The 24,046-nt window shown below is 42.3% G+C and overlaps 1 protein-coding gene across 1 annotated transcript in view; it reads right to left on the bottom strand.

The window, feature by feature from the left end:
- MANEA (mannosidase endo-alpha) overlaps positions 1–24,046 on the bottom strand; it is a 138,813-nt gene that overhangs the window by 41,654 nt on the left and 73,113 nt on the right. The gene's annotated exons all lie outside the window — the stretch shown is intronic.

The following is a 24,046-nucleotide window of genomic DNA, read 5'->3' as shown; positions in this document are numbered from 1 at the left end:
TCCCTCCTAGGCTCCGCCTACCCCAGTCATTCTCTTTGCCGTTGTACAGGCAACATCTCCACGGAGATGGCTTAGAGTTTTTTAGTGTTTAACTGTAGTTTTTCATTATTCAATCAAGAGTTTGTTATTTTCAAATAGTGCTGGTACGTACTATTTACTCAGAAACAGAAAAGAGATGAAGAATTCTGTTTGTATGAGGAAAATGATTTTAGCAACCGTAACTAAAATCCATGGCTGTTCCACACAGGACTGTTGAGAGCAATTAACTTCAGTTGGGGGAACAGTTTGCAGTCCCTTGCTGCTTGAGGTATGACACATTCTAACAAGACGATGTAATGCTGGAAGCTGTCATTTTCCCTATGGGATCCGGTAAGCCATGTTTATTACGATTGTAAATAAGGGCTTCATAAGGGCTTATTTAAACTGTAGACTTTTTCTGGGCTAAATCGATTGATATTAACACATATTTAGCCTTGAGGAATCATTTTATCTGGGTATTTTGATATAATAATACCGGCAGGCACTGTTTTAGACACCTTATTCTTTAGGGGCTTTCCCAAAGCATAGGCAGAGTCTCATTTTCGCGCCGGTGTTGCGCACTTGTTTTTGAGAGGCATGGCATGCAGTCGCATGTGAGAGGAGCTCTGATACTTATAAAAGACTTCTGAAGGCGTCATTTGGTATCGTATTCCCCTTTGGGTTTGGTTGGGTCTCAGCAAAGCAGATACCAGGGACTGTAAAGGGGTTTAAAGCTTAAAACGGCTCCGGTTCCGTTATTTTAAGGGTTAAAGCTTCCAAAATTGGTGTGCAATATTTTCAAGGCTTTAAGACGCTGTGGTGAAAATTTGGTGAATTTTGAACAATTCCTTCATGTTTTTTCGCAATTGCAGTAATAAAGTGTGTTCAGTTTAAAATTTAAAGTGACAGTAACGGTTTTATTTTAAAACGTTTTTTGTACTTTCTGATCAAGTTTATGCCTGTTTAACATGTCTGAACTACCAGATAGACTGTGTTCTGAATGTGGGGAAGCCAGAATTCCTATTCATTTAAATAAATGTGATTTATGTGATAATGACAATGATGCCCAAGATGATTCCTCAAGTGAGGGGAGTAAGCATGGTACTGCATCATTCCCTCCTTCGTCTACACGAGTCTTGCCCACTCAGGAGGCCCCTAGTACATCTAGCGCGCCAATACTCCTTACTATGCAACAATTAACGGCTGTAATGGATAATTCTGTCAAAAACATTTTAGCCAAAATGAACCCTTGTCAGCGTAAGCGTGGCTGCTCTGTTTTAGTTACTGAAGAGCATGACGACGCTGATATTAATATCTCTGAAGGGCCCCCAACCCAATCTGAGGGGGCCAGGGAGGTTTTGTCTGAGGGAGAAATTACTGATTTAGGGAACATTTCTCAGCAGGCTGAATCTGATGTGATTACATTTAAATTTAAATTGGAACATCTCCGCATTTTGCTTAAGGAGGTATTATCCACTCTGGATGATTGTGAAAATTTAGTCATCCCAGAGAAACTATGTAAAATGGACAAGTTCCTAGAGGTGCCGGGGCTCCCAGAAGCTTTTCCTATACCCAAGCGGGTGGCGGACATTGTTAATAAAGAATGGGAAAGGCCCGGTATTCCTTTCGTCCCTCCCCCCATATTTAAAAAATTGTTTCCTATGGCCGACCCCAGAAAGGACTTATGGCAGTCAGTCCCCAAGGTCGAGGGAGCGGTTTCTACTTTAAACAAACGCACCACTATTCCCATAGAGGATAGTTGTGCTTTCAAAGATCCTATGGATAAAAAATTAGAAGGTTTGCTTAAAAAGATGTTTGTTCAGCAGGGTTACCTTCTACAACCCATTTCATGCATTGTCCCTGTCACTACTGCCGCATATTTCTGGTTTGATGAACTGCTTAAGGTGCTCGATAGTGACTCTCCTCCTTATGAGGAGATTATGGACAGAATCAATGCTCTCAAATTGGCTAATTCTTTCACTCTAGACGCCTCTTTGCAATTGGCTAAGTTAGCGGCTAAGAACTCTGGGTTTGCTATTGTGGCGCGCAGAGCGCTTTGGTTGAAATCTTGGTCGGCTGATGCGTCTTCCAAGAACAAGCTACTAAACATTCCTTTCAAGGGGAAAACGTTGTTTGGTCCTGACTTGAAAGAGATTATCTCTGATATCACTGGGGGTAAGGGCCACGCCCTTCCTCAGGATCGGCCTTTCAAGGCAAAAAATAGACCTAATTTTCGTCCCTTTCGTAAAAACGGACCAGCCCAAGGTGCTACGTCCTCTAAGCAAGAGGGTAATACTGCTCAGGCCAAGCCAGCTTGGAGACCAATGCAAGGCTGGAACAAGGGAAAGCAGGCCAAGAAACCTGCCACTGCTACCAAGACAGCATGAAATATTGGCCCCCGATCCGGGACCGGATCTGGTGGGGGGCAGACTCTCTCTCTTCGCTCAGGCTTGGGCAAGAGATGTTCTGGATCCTTGGGCGCTAGAAATAGTCTCCCAGGGTTATCTTCTGGAATTCAAGGGACTTCCCCCAAGGGGGAGGTTCCACAGGTCACAGTTGTCTTCAGACCACATAAAAAGACAGGCGTTCTTACATTGTGTAGAAGACCTGTTAAAAATGGGAGTGATTCATCCGGTTCCATTAAGAGAACAAGGGATGGGGTTCTACTCCAATCTGTTCATAGTTCCCAAAAAAGAGGGAACGTTCAGACCAATCCTAGATCTCAAGATCTTAAACAAATTTCTCAAGGTCCCATCGTTCAAGATGGAAACCATTCGAACTATCCTTCCTTCCATCCAGGAAGGTCAATTCATGACCACGGTGGATTTAAAGGATGCGTATCTACATATTCCTATCCACAAGGAACATCATCGGTTCCTAAGGTTTGCATTCCTGGACAAACATTACCAGTTCGTGGCGCTTCCTTTCGGATTAGCCACTGCTCCAAGGATTTTCACAAAGGTACTAGGGTCCCTTCTAGCGGTGCTAAGACCAAGGGGCATTGCAGTAGTACCTTACCTGGACGACATTCTGATTCAAGCGTCGTCCCTTCCTCAAGCAAAGGCTCACACGGACATTGTCCTGGCCTTTCTCAGATCTCACGGCTGGAAAGTGAACGTGGAAAAGAGTTCTCTATCCCCGTCAACAAGGGTTCCCTTCTTGGGAACAATTATAGACTCCTTAGAAATGAGGATCTTTCTAACAGAGGCCAGAAAAACAAAGCTTCTGGACTCTTGTCGGATACTTCATTCCGTTCCTCTTCCTTCCATAGCTCAGTGCATGGAAGTGATCGGGTTGATGGTGGCGGCGATGGACATAGTTCCTTTTGCGCGCATTCATCTAAGACCATTACAACTGTGCATGCTCAGTCAGTGGAATGGGGACTATACAGACTTGTCTCCGAAGATACAAGTAAATCAGAGGACCAGAGACTCACTCCGTTGGTGGCTGTCCCTGGACAATCTGTCTCAAGGGATGATGTTCCACAGACCAGAGTGGGTCATTGTCACGACCGACGCCAGTCTGATAGGCTGGGGCGCGGTCTGGGGATCCCTGAAAGCTCAGGGTCTTTGGTCTCGGGAAGAATCTCTTCTACCGATAAATATTCTGGAACTGAGAGCGATATTCAATGCTCTCCAGGCCTGGCCCCAGCTTGCGAGGACCAGGTTCATACGGTTTCAATCAGACAACATGACGACTGTTGCGTACATCAACCATCAGGGGGGAACAAGGAGTTCCCTAGCGATGGAAGAAGTAACCAAAATTATTCTTTGGGCGGAGTCTCACTCCTGCCACCTGTCTGCTATCCACATCCCAGGAGTGGAAAATTGGGAAGCGGATTTTCTGAGTCGTCAGACATTGCATCCGGGGGAGTGGGAACTCCATCCGGAAATCTTTGCCCAAGTCACTCACCTGTGGGGCATTCCAGACATGGATCTGATGGCCTCTCGTCAGAACTTCAAAGTTCCTTGCTACGGGGCCAGATCCAGGGATCCCAAGGCGGCTCTAGTGGATGCACTAGTAGCACCTTGGACCTTCAATCTAGCTTATGTGTTCCCGCCATTTCCTCTCATCCCCAGGCTGATAGCCAGGATCAAGCAGGAGAGGGCGTCGGTGATCTTGATAGCTCCTGCGTGGCCACGCAGGACTTGGTATGCAGATCTGGTGAATATGTCATCGGCTCCACCTTGGAAGCTACCTTTGAGACGAGACCTTCTTGTTCAGGGTCCGTTCGAACATCCGAATCTGGTTTCACTCCAGCTGACTGCTTGGAGATTGAACGCTTGATTTTATCGAAGCGAGGATTCTCAGATTCTGTGATCGATACTCTTGTTCAGGCCAGAAAGCCTGTGACTAGAAAGATTTACCACAAAATTTGGAAAAAATATATCTGTTGGTGTGAATCTAAAGGATTCCCTTGGGACAAGGTTAAGATTCCTAGGATTCTATCCTTCCTTCAAGAAGGATTGGAAAAAGGATTATCTGCAAGTTCCCTGAAGGGACAGATTTCTGCCTTGTCGGTATTACTTCACAAAAAGCTGGCAGCTGTGCCAGATGTTCAAGCCTTTGTTCAGGCTCTGGTTAGAATCAAGCCTGTTTACAAACCTTTGACTCCTCCTTGGAGTCTCAATTTAGTTCTTTCAGTTCTTCAGGGGGTTCCGTTTGAACCCTTACATTCCGTTGATATTAAGTTATTATCTTGGAAAGTTTTGTTTTTAGTTGCGATTTCTTCTGCTAGAAGAGTCTCAGAATTATCTGCTCTGCAGTGTTCTCCTCCTTATCTGGTGTTCCATGCAGATAAGGTGGTTTTACGTACTAAACCTGGTTTTCTTCCAAAAGTTGTTTCTAACAAAAACATTAACCAGGAGATTATCGTACCTTCTCTGTGTCCAAAACCAGTTTCAAAGAAGGAACGTTTGTTGCACAATTTGGATGTTGTTCGCGCTCTAAAATTCTATTTAGATGCTACAAAGGATTTTAGACAAACATCTTCCTTGTTTGTTGTTTATTCAGGTAAAAGGAGAGGTCAAAAAGCAACTTCTACCTCTCTCTCTTTTTGGATTAAAAGCATCATCAGATTGGCTTACGAGACTGCCGGACGGCAGCCTCCCGAAAGAATCACAGCTCATTCCACTAGGGCTGTGGCTTCCACATGGGCCTTCAAGAACGAGGCTTCTGTTGATCAGATATGTAGGGCAGCGACTTGGTCTTCACTGCACACTTTTACCAAATTTTACAAGTTTGATACTTTTGCTTCTTCTGAGGCTATTTTTGGGAGAAAGGTTTTGCAAGCCGTGGTGCCTTCCATTTAGGTGACCTGATTTGCTCCCTCCCTTCATCCGTGTCCTAAAGCTTTGGTATTGGTTCCCACAAGTAAGGATGACGCCGTGGACCGGACACACCTATGTTGGAGAAAACAGAATTTATGTTTACCTGATAAATTTCTTTCTCCAACGGTGTGTCCGGTCCACGGCCCGCCCTGGTTTTTTTAATCAGGTCTGATATTTTATTTTCTTTAACTACAGTCACCACGGTACCATATGGTTTCTCCTATGCAAATATTCCTCCTTAACGTCGGTCGAATGACTGGGGTAGGCGGAGCCTAGGAGGGATCATGTGACCAGCTTTGCTGGGCTCTTTGCCATTTCCTGTTGGGGAAGAGAATATCCCACAAGTAAGGATGACGCCGTGGACCGGACACACCGTTGGAGAAAGAAATTTATCAGGTAAACATAAATTCTGTTTTTAATATAAGTAATTGATTTGAGTAGGTTTAAGCTGGAATACGCAATAAAACTGAAAAGAGAATGAAAATGATTTAGCCCACAAGTGAAGGTAAATACGTATAGGATCACAACTGACTAATTAGTGATTAGGCTGAATAGACTCTGAGTTATAAACAGTGAAGCGGATATAAGTAATAAAGTCAGAGTTCCAGTTTATGCAGATATAAGTCTGAAGTGCGATTCTTAATATATGTAAACGGTTGTAGCACTTACTTGAGAGGAAAATCAGTACTGAGCGAGAGAGGTTTTGTACCTGAACGGAGTTTGGCAGAGTGACAGGGTCTCTGCAGGGAAGCGTGTGCTGCATACTCACAGCAGCTCGGTCACAACCAGGATGCCGCAAGAAGGTGTGAGCCGCGTGGGCTCTGAGGTTCAGCGTGTGAGAAGAGCTTGAGACTCAGCTGGGAGTCAGAGTTAGATGACGTCAGCGGAGACAGCTATGGGTAATGAATATGCTGATATCCGTAGGTAGATTAGCTGAAGGAGATTCCTGCTGAAGTTTAAGATTGGATGCGTAGCTACAATTCAGTGTAGGTAATTCCACAGAGCAAAGTTTAAGGCTTGAAAGAGGATACAAGGTGAGAACAGAAAGTACAACTGTTTCACAACATCAATAATCAAGCATTAACCAGGTGTCTCTGATAGTCTTTTATAGTGCAATAGTTAAGGTGGACAGCTGAGAGTTAAGGTGGAATCGTGACAGACTTACAGAATAGAAATGTGTCAAAACAAGATTTTAACAGAACAATATATGTAGGGTGACCATATTGCCGCTTTAATAAGGGACAAATATGAAAAATACATATGTCAGGGCTGTTTTCAAGGCTGTTTAAAGAATTTTTTTTTATAAGAACCCTGACATATGTATTATTCATATGTGTCCCATTTTAAAGGGGCAATATGGTCACCCTAAATATATATCATATTGTTTAACAAGTGTAACAGAGGTTAGCAAATAAAGTGTATCATGTCCCATCATATTTCTCTATCCCCGAGTAACCTTTTCTCATTCGTCCACAGGAGGACTAAGAGAGAAGTCATCAAAGCGTACTCTATATAACATCAAAGGAATATTAAGTTCCAATGTAAATTTTAAGGACATGTTACCTTGTGAATTATGAAAAAATAAATAAAACTGTATCACACAGTACCTCCCAGTTATACGTATAGTTTGTTATATTGAGAGTGAGGAAGGAGTTAAACATATATCTCTCAGAAGCAAGGCGATCTCGATAAATATCATTAAGTGGGGAGAGGGGAAAAAAAAAGAAGAGAAAGAAAGAGCAAGAAGGAAGTAAAGGGTGGAGAAGTATAAAGGGGAGAAGAGTTATAGCTCCCGTGTGGCCTGTCTAGTTATGATCCCACTATCTGCCCACAAATTCCAATTGCGTTTTAATTTAGATTTAGTCATGATGAATATGGGGGTTTCCTACCCCTACTATTGTGATATAGCCTGAGGTAGTGGTGTAATTTGTTGTTTGATTGGCTTACTCTGAGCCATGTTATCCTAGACAGTCTCTCTAATAATGCCTCCATGATTCCCAATTTGGGTAGTACACGTTTACTTTATTACAGATAGCAGAGAAAGGACTGTTCGTATTCAAATTATGAAAAGTCAGGGAGTTTCTTTCACATAGTTATCCTACAAAACCCAAGACGGTAGTGTGGTTTGTAACAGTTATCTTGCTCTGGGTTATGATAACCTAAACTGTACCTAAAATGATGTCTCCATAATTCTCAACTCATGCAGTGCAAAGTAATCTTGTTTTGGGCAGCAAAAATAGGGCTTTCCATGTTCTTAATGTGTGAGATTATAGTAAGTACCTGGCTCCACCTAGGGCTCTTAAGTTGGCGCCAAGCTCTAGCTATAGCCAAATTAACTGCCATGGACAGGTAAATACACAAATTGAGGACATGACGCAGGATATTGCTAGGGAACAGGTGAAAAAGTCCTATCTGGGGGTTAGTAGTCCCTTCTACACCGAATTGACTGCACAACCAAAAAGCTCTGGTCCAGAGTTGTAGGATTTTTGGGCAGTCCCACCACATATGTGCAGGGGTTCCCAATTTACTACAGCCTCTCCAACACATCAGAGAATTCAGATGGGAAATCTGAAAGTCTACAAGGAGTCAGATACCATTGGGTAAGTATCTTGAAGTGCAGTTCCAGGAACAAAACACTATGTATAGAAGTTTTTGTAAGCAAGACTGCTGTTGACCAAGAACGCTCCCATTGTTTAATGTATAAGGATTTGCTAAACATAGGGGACCCAAGGACATCTCCGTAAGAGATCTAGAACATCATTGGGATTCACAACCCACCTCTTTTACCAATCAGTGGGTTGTATCAAGGGTACATTTAGAAAGCCCCAAGACCACAAGAAGCTTTTCAAGCGCAAAAATTCATAGTGCAATAGTTGCGATTGGGGAAAGTTCGACTGAAAATCTGACATATAGATATGATGGAGCCATTAGAAAAAAGATAAGCGATAGTGAATCCGATAGTGCTACCAACAAGTCTGGTATTGAATGAAATCGGGGAAGGATGGGGTGCAATCCTAGTGGAGTGGCAAGTCCTATCACAGAACCTTAGATTGGAGTTCACTATAAAATTGCCAGAAATATTTGCTTTTCTCATGTGTCTAGGTATCCAGATAAGATCCTGGAGCATGGGTCCCGCAGGAATGGAGGTCTGCTCAAGTATAGACCATTTACTGGAGATTGTAGTATCTCCCCATGTTAATATATAGGCCAAAAACAGAATTTATGCTTACCTAATAAATTACTTTCTCCAACTGTGTGTCCGGTCCACTGCGTCATCCATAACTTGTGGGAATATTCTCTTCCCCAACAGGAAATGGCAAAGAGCACAGCAAAAGCTGTCCATATAGTCCCTCCTAGGCTCTGCCCACCCCAGTCATTCGACCGACGGACAGGAGAAAAAACAGGAGAAACCATAAGGTGCCGTGGTGACTGTAGTTAAAGAAAGAAATTCATCAAACCTGATTAAAAAACCAGGGCGGGCCGTGGACCGGACACACCGTTGGAGAAAGTAATTTATCAGGTAAGCATAAATTCTGTTTTCTCCAACATTGGTGTGTCCGGTCCACGTGGTCATCCATAACTTGTAGGAACCAATACCAAAGCTTTAGGACACGGATGAAGGGAGGGAGCCAATCAGGTTACCTAAACAGAAGGCACCACGGCTTGCAAAACCTTTCTCCCAAAAATAGCCTCCGAAGAAGCAAAAGTATCAAATTTGTAGAATTTTTCAAAAGTGTGCAGGGAAGACCAAGTCGCTGCCTTACATATCTGATCAACAGAAGCCTCGTTCTTGAAGGCCCATGTGGAAGCCACAGCCCTAGTAGAGTGAGCTGTGATGCGTTCAGGAGGCTGCCATCCGGCAGTCTCGTAAGCCAATCGTATGATGCTTTTTAGCCAAAAGGAAAGAGAGGTAGCAGTAGCTTTTTGACCTCTCCTCTTGCCAGAATAAACGACAAACAGAGAAGACGTTTGTCTGAAATCCTTTGTTGCTTCTAAATAGAACTTTAAAGCACGAACTACATCTAAATTGTGTAACAAACGTTCCTTCTTTGAAACTGGATTCGGACACAAAGAAGGCACAACTATTTCCTGGTTAATATTCTTGTTGGAAACAACCTTTGGAAGGAAACCAGGTTTAGTACGCAAAACAACCTTATCTGAATGGAACACCAGATAGGGCGGATTACACTGCAAAGCAGATAACTCGAAACTCTTCTAGCAGAAGAAATAGCAACCAAAAACAGAACTTTCCAAGATAACATCTTGATATCTATGGAATGTAGAGGTTCAAACGGAACCCCTTGAAGAACTGAAAGAACTAAATTCAGACTCCAGGGAGGAGTCAAAGGTCTGTAAACAGGCTTGATCCTGACCAAAGCCTGAACAAAAGCTTGAACATCAGGCACAGCTGCCAGTCGTTTGTGTAACAAGACAGATAAAGCAGAAATCTGTCCCTTTAGAGAACTCGCTGATAATCCCTTATCCAAACCTTCTTGTAGAAAGGAAAGGATCCTAGGAATTTTGATCTTACTCCATGAGAATCCCTTGGATTCACACCAACAGATATATCTTTTCCATATTTTATGGTAAATTTTTCTAGTTACAGGTTTTCTGGCTTGTACCAGAGTATCTATTACAGAATCCGAAAACCCACGCTTAGATAAAATCAAGTGTTCAATTTCCAAGCCGTTAGCTGGAGGGAAACTAGATTTGGATGTTCGAATGGACCTTGTACTAGAAGATCCTGTCTCAAAGGTAGCTTCCATGGTGGAGCCGATGACATATTCACCAGGTCTGCATACCAAGTCCTGCGTGGCCACGCAGGAGCTATCAAGATCACCAAGGCCCTCTCCTGCTTGATCCTGGCTACCAGCCTTGGAATGAGAGGAAACGGTGGAAACACATAAGCTAGGTTGAAGGTCCAAGGCGCTACTAATGCATCCACTAGAGTCGCCTTGGGATCCCTGGATCTGGACCCGTAGCAAGGAACCTTGAAGTTTTGACGAGACGCCATCAGATCCATGTCTGGAATGCCCCATAATTGAGTCAACTGGGCAAATATCTCCGGGTGGAGTTCCTACTCCCCCGGATGGAATGTCTGACGACTCAGATAATCCGCCTCCCAGTTTTCCACTCCTGGGATGTGGATCGCAGATAGGTGGCAGGAGTGATCCTCCGCCCATTTTATGATTTTGGTCCCTTCTCTCATCGCCAGGGAACTCCTTGTTCCCCCCTGATGGTTGATGTAAGCAACAGTCGTCATGTTGTCTGATTGGAATCTTATGAATCTGGCCTTTGCTAGTTGAGGCCAAGCCCTGAGAGTATTGAATATCGCTCTCAGTTCCAGAATGTTTATCGGGAGAAGAGACTCTTCCCGAGACCATAGCCCCTGAGCTTTCAGGGAGTCCCAGACCGCACCCTAGCCCACTAGACTGGCGTTGATCGTGACGATGACCCACTCTGGTCTGCGGAAGCTCATTCCCTGGGACAGGTGATCCTGGGTTAGCCACCAACGGAGTGAGTCTCTGGTCTTCTGATCTACTTGAATCACTGGAGACAAGTCTGTATAGTCCCCATTCCACTGTTTCAGCATGCACAGTTGTAATGGTCTTAGATGAATTCGCGCAAAAGGAACTATGTCCATTACTGCAACCATCAACCCTACTACTTCCATGCACTGAGCTATGGAAGGTCGTGGAACAGAGTGAAGAACTTGACAAGCGTTTAGAAGTTTTGACTTTCTGACATCTGTCAGGAAAATCTTCATTTCTAAAGAATCTATTATTGTCCCCAAGAAAGGAACTCTTGTCGACGGAGACAGGGAACTTTTTTCTATGTTCACTTTCCATCCGTGAGATCTGAGAAAGGCCAGAACGATGTCTGTGTGAGCCTTTGCCTTTGAAAGAGACGACACTTGTATCAGAATGTCGTCCAAGTAAGGTGCCACTGCAATGCCCCTTGGTCTTAGAACCGCTAGAAGGGACCCGAGTACCTTTGTGAAAATCCTTGGAGCAGTGGCTAGCCCGAATGGGAGAGCCACAAACTGGTAATGTTTGTCCAGAAAGGCGAACCTTAGGAACTGATGATGATCTTTGTGGATAGGAATATGTAGGTACGCATCCTTTAGATCCACGGTAGTCATAAATTGACCCTCCTGGATTGTAGGTAAAATCGTTCGAATAGTTTCCATTTTGAAAGATGGCACTCTGAGAAATTTGTTTAGGATCTTTAAATCCAGAATTGGTCTGAAAGTTCCCTCTTTTTTGGGAACTACAAACAGATTTGAGTAAAAACCCATTCCTTGTTCCACGGTTGGAACTGGGTGTATCACTCCCATTTTTAACAGGTCTTCTACACAATGTAAGAATGCCTGTCTCTTTATTTGGATTGAAGATAAGTGAGACATGTGGAACCTTCCCCTTGGGGGTAGTTCCTTGAATTCCAGAAGATAACCCTGAGAAACTATTTCTAGTGCCCAGGGGTCCTGAACATCTCTTGCCCAAGCCTGAGCAAAGAGAGAAAGTCTGCCCCCTACTAGAACCGGTCCCGGATCGGGGGCTACTCCTTCATGCTGTTTTGGTAGCAGCAGCAGGCTTCTTGGCCTGCTTACCCTTGTTCCAGCCTTGCATCGGTTTCCAAGCTGGTTTGGTTTGTGAAGAATTACCCTCTTGTCTAGAGGCTGCAGAGTTGGAGGCCGGTCCGTTCCTGAAATTGAGAAAGGAACGAAAATTAGACTTATTCTGGGCCTTGAAAGGCCTATCTTGTGGAAGGGCGTGGCCCTTACCCCCAGTGATGTCTGAGATAATCTCTTTCAATTCTGGCCCAAAAAGGGTTTTACCCTTGAAAGGGATATTAAGCAATTTTGTCTTGGAAGATACATCCACTGACCAAGATTTTAGCCAGAGCGCTCTGCGCGGCACAATTGCAAACCCTGAATTTTTTGCCGCTAATCTTGCTAACTGCAAAGCGGCATCTATAATAAAGGAATTGGCTAACTTAAGCGCGTGAATTCTGTCCATAACCTCCTCATACGGAGTCTCTCTACTGAGCGACTTTTCTAGTTCCTCGAACCAGAACCACGCTGCTGTAGTGACAGGAATAATGCACTAAATAGGTTGCAGGAGGTAACCTTGCTGTACAAAAATCTTTTTAAGCAAACCCTCCAATTTTTTATCCATAGGATCTTTGAAAGCGCAATTATCCTCGATAGGAATAGTAGTGCGCTTGGCTAGTGTAGAAACTGCCCCCTCGACCTTAGGGACTGTCTGCCATAAGTCCTTTCTGGGGTCAACCATAGGAAATAATTTCTTAAATATAGGAGGGGGGATAAAAGGTATGCCCGGCTTCTCCCATTCCTTATTTACTATGTCCGCCACCCGCTTGGGTATAGGAAAAGCGTTGGGGTGCACCGGAACCTCTAGGAACTTGTCCATCTTGCACAATTTTTCTGCAATGACCAGGTTGTCACAATCATCCAGAGTAGATAGCACCTCCTTAAGCAGTGCGCGGAGATGCTCTAATTTAAATTTAAATGTCACAACATCAGGTTCTGCCTGTTGAGAAATTCTACCTGAATCAGAAATTTCCCCATCTGACAAAACCTCCCTCATGGCCACTTCAGATTGGTGTTAGGGTATGACAGAGCAATTATCATCAGCGCCCTCCTGCTCTACAGTGTTTAAAACAGAGCAATCGCGCTTTCTCTGAAATGCAGGCATTTTGGATAAAATATTTGCTATGGAGTTATCCATTACTGCCGTCAATTGTTGCATAGTAACAAGCATTGGCGCGCTAGAAGTACTAGGGGTCTCCTGCGTGGGCAAAACTGGTGTAGACACAGAAGGAGATGATGTAGAACTATGTCTACTCCCTTCATCTGATGAATCATCTTGGGCAACTTTATTATCTGTGGCAGTACTGTCCTTACTTTGTTTGGACGCTATGGCACAATTATCACACAATTTTGAAGGGGGAGACACATTGGCTTCCATACATACAGAACATAGTTTATCTGAAGGCACAGACATGTTAAACAGGCTTAAACTTGTCAATAAAGTACAAAAACCGTTTTAAAACAAAACCGTTACTGTCTCTTTAAATTTTAAACAGGGCACACTTTAATACTGAATATGTGAAAAACTATGAAGGAATTGTTCAAATCTAACCAAATTTTCACCACAGTGTCTTAAAGCATTCAAAGCATTGCACCCCAAATTTCAGACCTTTAACCCTTAAAATGAGGAAACCGGTGCTGGTTACAATTTTAACCCCTCTACAGTCCCAGCTACAGCCTTTGCTGCGACTTTACCAAACCCAGGGGGGTATACGATACCAAATGAAGCCTTCTAGGAACCTTTTCAACTATTTTCAGACCCACACACATGCAGCTGCATGTCCTGCTCTCAAAAGTAACTGCGCAGTAATGGCGCGAAAATGAGGCTCTGCCTACTACAGAGAAGGCCCTTCCTGACTAGGAAGGTGTCTAAACCAGCCACATACTCTTCACCATATCCGTGGAGATGCTGCTTGTTCAGCGGCAAAGAGAATGACTGGGGTGGGCGGAGCCTAGGAGGGACTATATGGACAGCTTTTGCTGTGCTCTTTGCCATTTCCTGTTGGGGAAGAGAATATTCCCACAAGTTATGGATGACGCCGTGGACCGGACACACCAATGTTGGAGAAATTATCTGTTATTCCGGTAGAGATGTGGTGCAATAAGTGCACTCCCAAATGACAAATCTTGGTAGTGGACCAGTCAAACGGGAACCTCCTTTTCAACCTTAAGAGCTCTTCATCGTCTATGTTCAGAGCATAGGCTGAAGTCTTGGTAAAATTCAATTTGTAATAGCTCACTTTAGCAAATTCCTCTAGGAGGGAGAATAAAGCTGGTAGTGAGGAAAAGGGATTGGAAGTAAAAAAACGGTAAGGTCATCTGCGAACAACGCCACCTTCTGTTCCGTATCATGAAAATTGACCCCTTGTATGTTGGAGGACATTCTAATGGCTTCTGCAAGTGGTTCTATCGCTAGAGCGAAAAGTAGTGGGGACAAGGGGCAACCCTGACAGGTGCCATTAGAAATTTTTAATGCGGAAGAGCAAAATCCCAGACCACAGACCTTCGCTGAAGGGGACAAATATAAAGCCATGATCATAGTACAATAGGTTGAAGGGAAACCAAATTTCAATAATGCTTCCCTCAAGTAGAGCCAGTTGACTCGAACAAAAGCTTTTCAGCATCCAATGACAAAGTGACACATGGTTGACCAAGTCTACTGGTCTCCATAAAAATGTTGAGTAATCTCCTGGTGTTGTTCGGCCCCTCAAGTCCCAAAGTGAACCCGACCTGGTTAGGATTAATTAGATGCAGGATTAGAGTGTTTAGGCGGTTTGCCAGGATCTTAGCATACATTTTAGCGTCTAAATTCAATAGAGATATTGGCCTAAAATTACAACATAAATTGGGAGATTTACCTGGTTTAGGTAGTGTGACAATTGTGGCTTGTAAAAACTCATCCAGGAAAGAGCCTAGTTTCCCCGCTAAGGTAAATACCCTTAGTAAAAGGGGGTCAATTGTTCTACAAAGGTTTTGTAAACGGTGTCCATGTACCCATCTGGGCCAGAAGCCTTACGAGGTTTCAGTTTAGCTATGGAGGTGATTACCTCTGTTACAGTGAATGGGGCATTAAACTATCTATTTGTTCTTGTGTAAGGCTGGGGAGGTTAAGGAGGGATAAGAAGGACTGAATTGAGCTAATTTCTGGGCATTTTGGGGTATTTGCAGATTTTAAATTATAAAGCTGCTCAAAGTATTCTGCAAATGCAGCCCCAATATCTTTATGGTTTGTCAGCGTTAAACCTCCTTTTTTCAAATATGGGATTCGGGCTTGAGCGGCCCTGTCCCGTAATTTTCTGGCCAACAGATAATCTGCTTTGTTACCCTTATGGTAAAACATGCGTTTACATTCCCTTCTCCTAAACCTTTTGAAGTTCTATTTGGCTAAGAGAGTCTTTTGAAGCAGCAATGCGTAACAGTAATTGCGGTTGTAGAGTTCTCTTGTGTTCCACTATGAGTCCTGAGCGTCTGATCTAATTGTGCTAGAGACTGAGTAGAGCTTTTTCTTGTCTGAGACTGCACTTTAATAAAGAGCCCTCGAAGATGAGCTTTTAATGAGCCCCAAAGACAGAAGTCATTTACCGCTCCATTATCATTTAGCTGCAGGAAATCAGAAATGTCTGTAATAAAGGAGACAGGGATTTAAAGCAATGAATCAAAAATTCTCCAAGAGGGTCTAGAGGTTATGGTTGTCATCAATGGTAACTTAATGGTGAGAGGAGAATGGTCAGACCAAGAACAATCCCCGATCTGAGAATTTATGATTTTGTCAAGTAACCCTGGATTGCAAAAGAAAAGATCGATCCTGGAATATGAGTCGTGCACTGATGAATAATAGGTATAATCCTTAGCTGTAGTGTAGTGAGTGCCATACATCAAACAGGTTGAATTGGGCAAGAAGCGAGGAGAATTGTTTAGATAAGGATTTAGTAGATCTATCAATTTTACAAGTAACAGGCATGCGTTTATCTAAGTTAGGGTCCGGCACCATGTTAAAGTCACCGGCTAGCAGCAGGAGACCTTGTTTAATGGAGTCTAAGTGACCTAAAAACTTTCTAAAATGCCTAATTTGTTTGGAGTTGGGGCTATAGTATGAAGCAAGTGTGTAATCAATACCATCCAATTTACAGACCACTATAAGAAAGCGCCCTTGATGGTCGGAGTCAATCAATATCAGTTCATAGGCGACATCACGATGGACCAATACTGCCATTATTTTAATGAATGAAGCTGTTTCTATAATGGGGTAGAGGAAGGATTTGAACGGTGGGGGGGGGGGGCAACTGCTATCCAATGAGATTCCTGTAGGAAAACTAATTTAGCTTACAAGTATTTAAGGGAGCTGTGAAGGAGGCTACACTTTGTAGGCAAATTAAGTCCCCTTACATTGTGGGAGGCACACACCACAGCCATGGCCAGCACAAGTGTTCAGTTAATAGATGGGGAATAGAAGAGAGAGGGGGAGGAAGGGGAAAAAAGAAAAAAGAAGAAAAAAAAAGGGGACACACAAGGGGTTATAAGTCAACTGAGATTGTTCCCTTCTATACTAGAAGTAGAGGTACTGCGTTGCTAAGTGGAATGGATTAGTACTTTCGAGGTAAACCACGATTTAGTCTCTGGTGTCTGATAAAAATAACCAGAGAACAGTTAGAATGGGGGGGGTATGATTTGGGAGCCAGCTAAGCTTTAGAAAAGGCTTGGGCCTGAGTCTAAACTTAGTGAGGAGAATAGGGTATCAAGGCCCTAGGTGTCTGAGAATGAGAAAGGAGTTCAAAATATCTTGGGGATGATAGATGATGTTGTCCTATCGGAGTGTATGAGACCTTATATGACTAAAGTGAAAGTAAAGGATGTATGAGGAGGTGAGGGTAAAGCGCCATGCGGGTTAATAAGAAAAAGAAAACGGGACAAAAAAAAAAAAGTGGGAAGGCAGGAAATAAGAAACAGATAACAAATTAGTAACATCTATCTTGGTAAGTTTTATGACTAAGCTACGGGGCTGTCTAGAGCACAGGACAGGTTGTTTTTTTTTTTTTGTTTGTTTTTTAAGAACAACATAAATAACTTAACATTGAGCGAACCTTAAATATTCAACAAATATCTAGTCAAACATGACAAACCATTATTGAATTACAGTTTTAGGAACTAGAAACCTACATTGCCATGTTCTAGGTCTCCACATGCTTTTACCTCATATTAATCATAATATCCAACTAACGGTCTAGAATAGTGAGGTAATCATACCTCTAACTATATGTTTTTACATATTATAGTTATAACTTACATATTAAGTTATAACACCCAAAAAGAATAAAGTGTATTGTTGGGATTAATATTTTGCTCAGAAGTCCCCCCATATATATAAACCTACCCATCTAGGCCCGTTATAGTATATGTCTAGTATGAATATCAAACACTGGTTACCTTCCAGTTATATATATATATTTTTTTATTTTTTTTATTTTTTTTACTGGGTCTTCAAATGTGTGAAACTTTTTTTATTCTTTTATTTTTATTGAGGTCCAGGTTTTGGCATACATATAAGATATTACAACATTGGATGATTGCGATTAAAAAAAAAAAAAAAAAAAGGAGAAAAAATTTAAGACAGGATACATCACGTAGATTACACTTTGAAAAAGGTATATACTGAATAGAGTCATTCATAACATAGAGCTTAAAATAGATTAGCCATCAACAATGTCTGCAATAACAAAGAACATAATATAGATTATCTAATAAAAGTATACATGACTTGTGTGACATATGCTATCTATATGATATATAGCCCTGAAGGTAGAAAGGAACGAAAAGCACCCAACGAAAGAAAACAAAACATGTGCCAATAGCAATTTAAGCCTTCTATAGTGTTCTAAAGACCACTCATGGGCCTCATACTTTATGGGGTGATAGAAATGGCAGAGGGCTATCTGAAAAAGAGGAGACCACGTATGGATCTCGTTATTTGGACCTCAGGTTTTATTTTATTTTTAATTATATTGTATAACATAAAATTCTCTGTGCTGAACAATGCGTGGTAGATGATGGTCTCAGGACAGTTTGGAAGCAACACTTATGCCTATATATTGTTTAACTCAGCTAGTATTAAAAAAAAAAAAAAAAAAGGATATATACTGTGATCTCAGGGAATTATATACTAAAGATGGTTATGAAGCTACCGTATATATTAAAAAAATAAAAAATAATACTAGATAGAGAAGTCTGAAGTTTAGCCACGCCGAATCCCAGACTCCAAAGAGACTCTGACACTACTTCCTACCTGAAATGAAGGGACTGATAAGAATAAAGAATAGATCACTGCTGCATATTATAAAAAAGGTCTAAAGGGTCCATCAATGCACTCTCACAGGAAACAAGCTAAAATCTGGGATAATCAGCACAATGTAGGGGTATACTATAATAGGAGTCATCAAATTATTCTATTTACATCAAAAGTTACTTAAAATCTGGGAAGATATCAGCTCTGAAAGTAAAAGTGTTGATAAAATTTACTTTAGACTAAGCATGGTATGTAGAGACAACACATAAGATTACTCAATTTATGAGAAACAGTATTTAGTATAAAACAATAATAGGACCCCTTATCTAGCTATATGATATGCTGTGGAGAGTAAATACATGAGCAGCTCAGATCAGTGAGTTTGTAGCTAGCTAAGTCCCTATGTCAAAAATATGTGCTATTTGGAAGTCCATAAACACACAAGCAAAAGTTCAGCTGTACAGAAAGGCAAAATCCTATATGAACCATCAAACAAACAAACAAACAAAACACCATCAGGGTCAAAGAGCCTCTATGAACACATAACTATAACGTATAATAACCAAATACAAAGGAGCAGCAAAATAGCCATCACAGTTCCATTATGCCGGGTATGACTCATACTCAACCGACTCCTGCACGAATCCCCCAAAGGCAGCCCATGCCACCAGTCAGTTGTAGGATCGCCAGAGGTATTAGCCGTTCAGATAAGTAGGCAAAAGGGTACTGTATCTGTTCTCGAACAGCCTCCCAATGGAACCGCAGCAGTTCTGGGCAGCAAGGAACTCCCATTAGTAGAAAAGTAGGTGAGGAGCATATGTTTTGCTGTGGTGTATATTTTTGATCCCAGAACAGATCTTTTTCAGAGGCTCTCCCGCTTGTGTATATCCCAGTGACCGGAACTAACATAGGGACTAGCTGGGTCTCAGCTGTGCAATTAATGCTGATCTGCCAGGAAGCAGCGTTGCTTGTGGTGGTCCTTTCAGTGATCACATCTGTAATCACAACCTCCCCAATCTCATGCTCTGTGAAGGCTTGTGTCTCAACTTCTTTGTAGCTGACCAAGGTAGTTATGTAGCGCTGGGGCCCCAACGCGCTGTTTTCTAGGCACATCGCCAAAGCAGGCTTGACTTGTTTAGATTGCTGGGATAGCTGCAGGACTTCAGTTTTAAACACCATGTTTAGCTTTTCAGCAAGGGCCTTGTGGTGTTCCACCAAGAGATTGCACAATGCCTCTAAAAAGTGTTTCTTCTAAAGCACTTCAAGTGCTGCGTAATGACAGGGCCAAGGGCGCCTGCTGCCGGGGGGTAGAAAGTAAGCCAAGATCGTATAATGGATCCAGGCGCCGATGCCAACAGCTATCCTCACAAAACTATGTTCAATAGGTGCAGAATTCAAATCATCAGATCGTTCCAGTAAAACATTAAAGAGATCGATGAGCTAAGATGTGAATTTCAGTGGTTTTCAAGGAAAAGCTGTAGAAGCATACAGCTATGCGACTAAACATGGCTGCTGCCCGGAAGTTCCCCCCTTCTAGTTATATTTATATCATTATAGCCACCCCTACCCCGGGAGTATATGTAAACCAGAAGGCCTGATGTGGTGCAATAAGTGTTCTAGGTCATGTCTAAGGTATCGGACCAATGTTGTATGTACCGTGGATTGAAAAGGGGCCCTGAAGGAGGGTCCATTATATGTCAGGGCATCTCAACTGTACTTGACAACATTCGTCCAAAGGAGATTTTATAATAGTGTTAAAACAGTGGGCTCACATACTGAGAAAGAGTGTAGTTATAACTATTAGATATGTATTTTTTGATTAAGGGCGGAACTTTTAAAAAATTGGCATAATGTTACAGGTATTCTATGTCCAAATCTAGGACCACCGACCCCCACCTGACAAAAAGCCTTATGCAGTATAGTTCCAGGCGTGCATTGGGTCTAGTGAAAATTACATTTTTAGGGCAACATATAGGACAATACAAACAAATACCAATAAAAAAAAAAAAATATATATATATATATATATATATACACATACACACAAATCCGAGTTGCATCCTAGTGGGAAGTAGAAAGGATTAAACAGTAGATGTGGGTGCCCGTGGCCATTAGTATGTAAGTTTAAATGGTGACCCATACATCACCGCAACCAACCATATTGTTTTAATCTAATACCATTAGTGGCCTAGTTGGACCTCCAACCCATCAGTATAAGATATCGACTGTATGAGACCTATGTAAAAAGGTCTCTGTATGAGACCTATGTAAAAACTTTGTGGGGGTTTCCCAGTTCTAGGAAAGTGCCTAATGATCACGTCTTTATCAAAAATTTGGCCAGGGGTGAGAATCAGTTAAAGGGATTAGAAGTGAAAATATTACCATAATTTTTGAGTTAGAAACACCTATTACTAACCGTCAAATATAACTTCACTTACTAGTAATTCTAAGTAAGGGAGAGAACTACATTGTGTACAAGGCATTATTAAAAAGTTGTTGTAAACCATACAAGCAAACCGTTATTTTCACAATCAATAGACCTAGAAAAGGGAAAAGAGTTAAACATAATTATGCAGACATCATTCAAAGCAATTGCTAATAACATTAATTCCTAGTATCTGGCGCTCTCCAAAGGTGGGCGGGAATCAAGTCCCTATTGTATGGCAGGGAGCCCAAACTGTAAGGTGGCAGTTCTTTCCTAGTTAGCCCTTAGAACATTGAACATAGCATTAAGGTTTAAAGTCAACAACCTAAAATCTGAGGGAAAGAAAAAACATGAATAAAACAAAAGAAGAGAAAGTCTCTAATACCTATCATATGATGAAGTTCTTCGTTCTTCAAAACCCACCAGGGGGACAGGTATGGAGGCGTTGTTGCACAAGAGTAAATTATATAGGTTCCATCTTCTTAATCACAATTTAGCTCATGTCGTCTTCATTGAGGTTTAGGTTCCCAGCTAAGGGCCCCAGCCCGCAATGATTTGTCCACAGTGTGAGGCACACCAGGCCTCAGACCTCCCGGTGCAGGGAAAGTTAATTTAGTTTGAGCCACGTTGCGGGAATGGGAGGCGGAATCAGATCCCTCCACGTTTGCATCTGCAGTTGCTTCATTTTGAGACATTAGGTTCCAGTTTTGTAGTAATTTTAATCCCTGTGGAATATCTGAAATTACATAAGTGTGTTCATCCTTTTTCACGAAAAGTCTTGTGGGAGACCCACATCTCTTGCGAATATTGTGGTATCTCAGAGTCCTGGTTATTTCACCAAATGCCCTGCGTTGTTGTAATGTATGGGGAGCCAAATCTGAGAAGACATTCAGGTTCCAAAATTTTTCAAAGAAGTCTCCTTTTCCAAGGCACGCTCTCTGTACCCTTTCTTTATAGGTATAAAAGTGTAGTCGGACCACCACATCTCTAGGCTGATCTGCAGGTAGGCCCCTAGGTCTGGGGATTCTATGCGCTCTGTCAATCAATTAGTTTTCAGTCTCTGTATGAGGGTGTACCAACGCAGTAAAAAACTCTGTAAGGAAGGTTTGAAGATCCTGGTTCTGCACCTCCTCAGAAACTCCTTTAATCCTGAGATTATTGCGGCAGGATCTATTTTATCCTCTAGGTCCGCCATTTTATCCTCTAGGTCAGAGAACTGTTAAACTAGGTTTTGAGCTTAACCTAAAAGATTAGACTGATCCACCACAACATATTCCTGCTTACGTTCCAAAGTATCTAATCTCTCATTTGTAGAGAAGATATGTTTCCGGAGATCAGCTATAGAAGACGTCATCTTTTCTGAAAAGTAAGTGTGATGCAAATCTAGTAGAGATTTGACTGAGTTTAGTATAAAGGCAGGGCAAACAGGGGTCTGGTCTATGGTTTTTAATTCAGTTAATGCGGCCTCAGTCAATGTTGGAGATTCTGGACTAAAGGGTGGGGATATACTTTCCTCAGACATACAGCGTGGGCGAACCATAGAAGGATTGAAATGATCCACCACAGTACGTTTCACTTGATTAGCTCCTTTATTTTTCCTCCTCTGAAACTGAGACATAATGGTTTCAAATAGGTAATCAAACAGAATATATAGGGATTGCACATAGTTTGACACTCAGTATGCGGATATGAAATGGAAAATGGAGGCCTGAGCTTATAGTATATTTATAGCTGCCACCCTGTACTAGGGCACTCCACCAGCCCCCCTCAATATCCTCTCAGCTTTAGCCCTGCATTATGTAACCAATGCCGAATAGAAAAGGGAACTCTCATCACGTGGAGGATTGATGCACCTTGATGTGCTTGCAAGGCCAGGGATTTGAGGCCTACAGTGTGCTTTTTATACTTAAAATGTTCAGTGATGTATCACTGTTAGTTGTGTAGGCAACATTAATTCCTTAGTGCCCTCAAATCCAATATTGTGGGGTAGAAGTGTCTGTAGCCTTATTGTGGGTGTGTGCTTTCTTCAAATATGTGAGTCAATAAATTATCCTCAAAATGTGTGTCCTCCTTTTATTATAATGAAAAGCACAGAATAAAGGAGCACCAGCCAGGAGTGTAGAAATAAAAATTATCAAATTTATTAAACGTTCATTAAAAAGCCAGGATACCAGGCCAAATGATTAGTTGGAAGGTCAGCAAAACAAACAGCTGACGCATTTCGGCTTAGAGCCGTAATCTAAGCACTTTGATTATACCGCTGTTATACCTTACTTTCCAGGGCCAGGACACTGTTGCACAGCTCCAATCCTCGCGTCGCTATAAAGTTATGGTGAGCGACTCCGTCAGATCCGAAACACTAGTCTTCAGGAGACCAGATCTATTGCTCTGCAATGTAGCTTGTAGCTGTACCGAGGTAAGGTAGGTGAGACACTAAGACCGGACAAGCTTCCCGCTCTGATACAGTTGTGAGGGATCACCTAGGATGTCCGGTTCTGACTGAAAGTTTAGGCCACGCCCGAGGTCACATCACTGGTCTCAATAGGCGATCTGACCCTAGACTTATAACAGGATCAAGTAGCGGCCGGTACACCGTGTCCTGCAGGTAGATAGTGGACAGGTTACATAAAATACCTCTCAAACTCACCTTAATTTCTATCTTTGAGTAGCCCTAGAGCCGGAGCTCAGTTATGGTGCGACTGATCGGCTCAGGTGCTGGCTCCACCACCCAATATATGTTTATTTTAAATCCCCAAAGCATACAGATGGTAGTGCTACAAGCATATCTGAAACAAGGGAGCCATTTAGTTAACGCTAAAGAAAAGGAAATCGTCTGCAGCACTCCTGATCTATTGGGTGATAAGAGGGTAAAGGCCACAGTCCAATGATTCATGGGAGCTAAGAGGGTGATTGCATGACTAGACACAAATTGTCCACACAGTGTCTTGAAATAGGTTGTGAGTAGACAGACCTTTCGTTACGTTTTTTTCTTCTCCTGTACAAAGAAAAACTCTTAAATCCTTCCTGCCATTAGGACGTTCCATGCCTTGCGCTGGGCTTTAGCGCCGTTAGGACGGCCTATAACATCCTAGCTGTTTCACTGTCCTGAAACCATAGGCGCTTCATAAATGTGATTGTGGCCTAGAGGGTGTGCCTAGTGTCATAGGCACCACCCTGAACCAATTCCATCATTGAAAATCACATGATTGAATAAAAAATGTAGACAAATAAGTCCCGGCAAGAAGGAGTTAAGGAAGAAAAAGTTCTATAGGCCACACTATTCAAAAAGACAAAAACAAAGCTGATTTCTAAAGTGAAAAAAAAAAAAGTTTGTATTGATAAAGGCGATCAATAAAATCAATTTTAATGTAAATTTTGAG

This window comes from Bombina bombina, chromosome 4, assembly GCF_027579735.1.
Source record: "Bombina bombina isolate aBomBom1 chromosome 4, aBomBom1.pri, whole genome shotgun sequence".
Taxonomy (NCBI): domain Eukaryota; kingdom Metazoa; phylum Chordata; class Amphibia; order Anura; family Bombinatoridae; genus Bombina; species Bombina bombina.
Note: the sequence above shows the minus strand (reverse complement) of the source record. Positions and strands in the feature narration are given on the sequence as shown.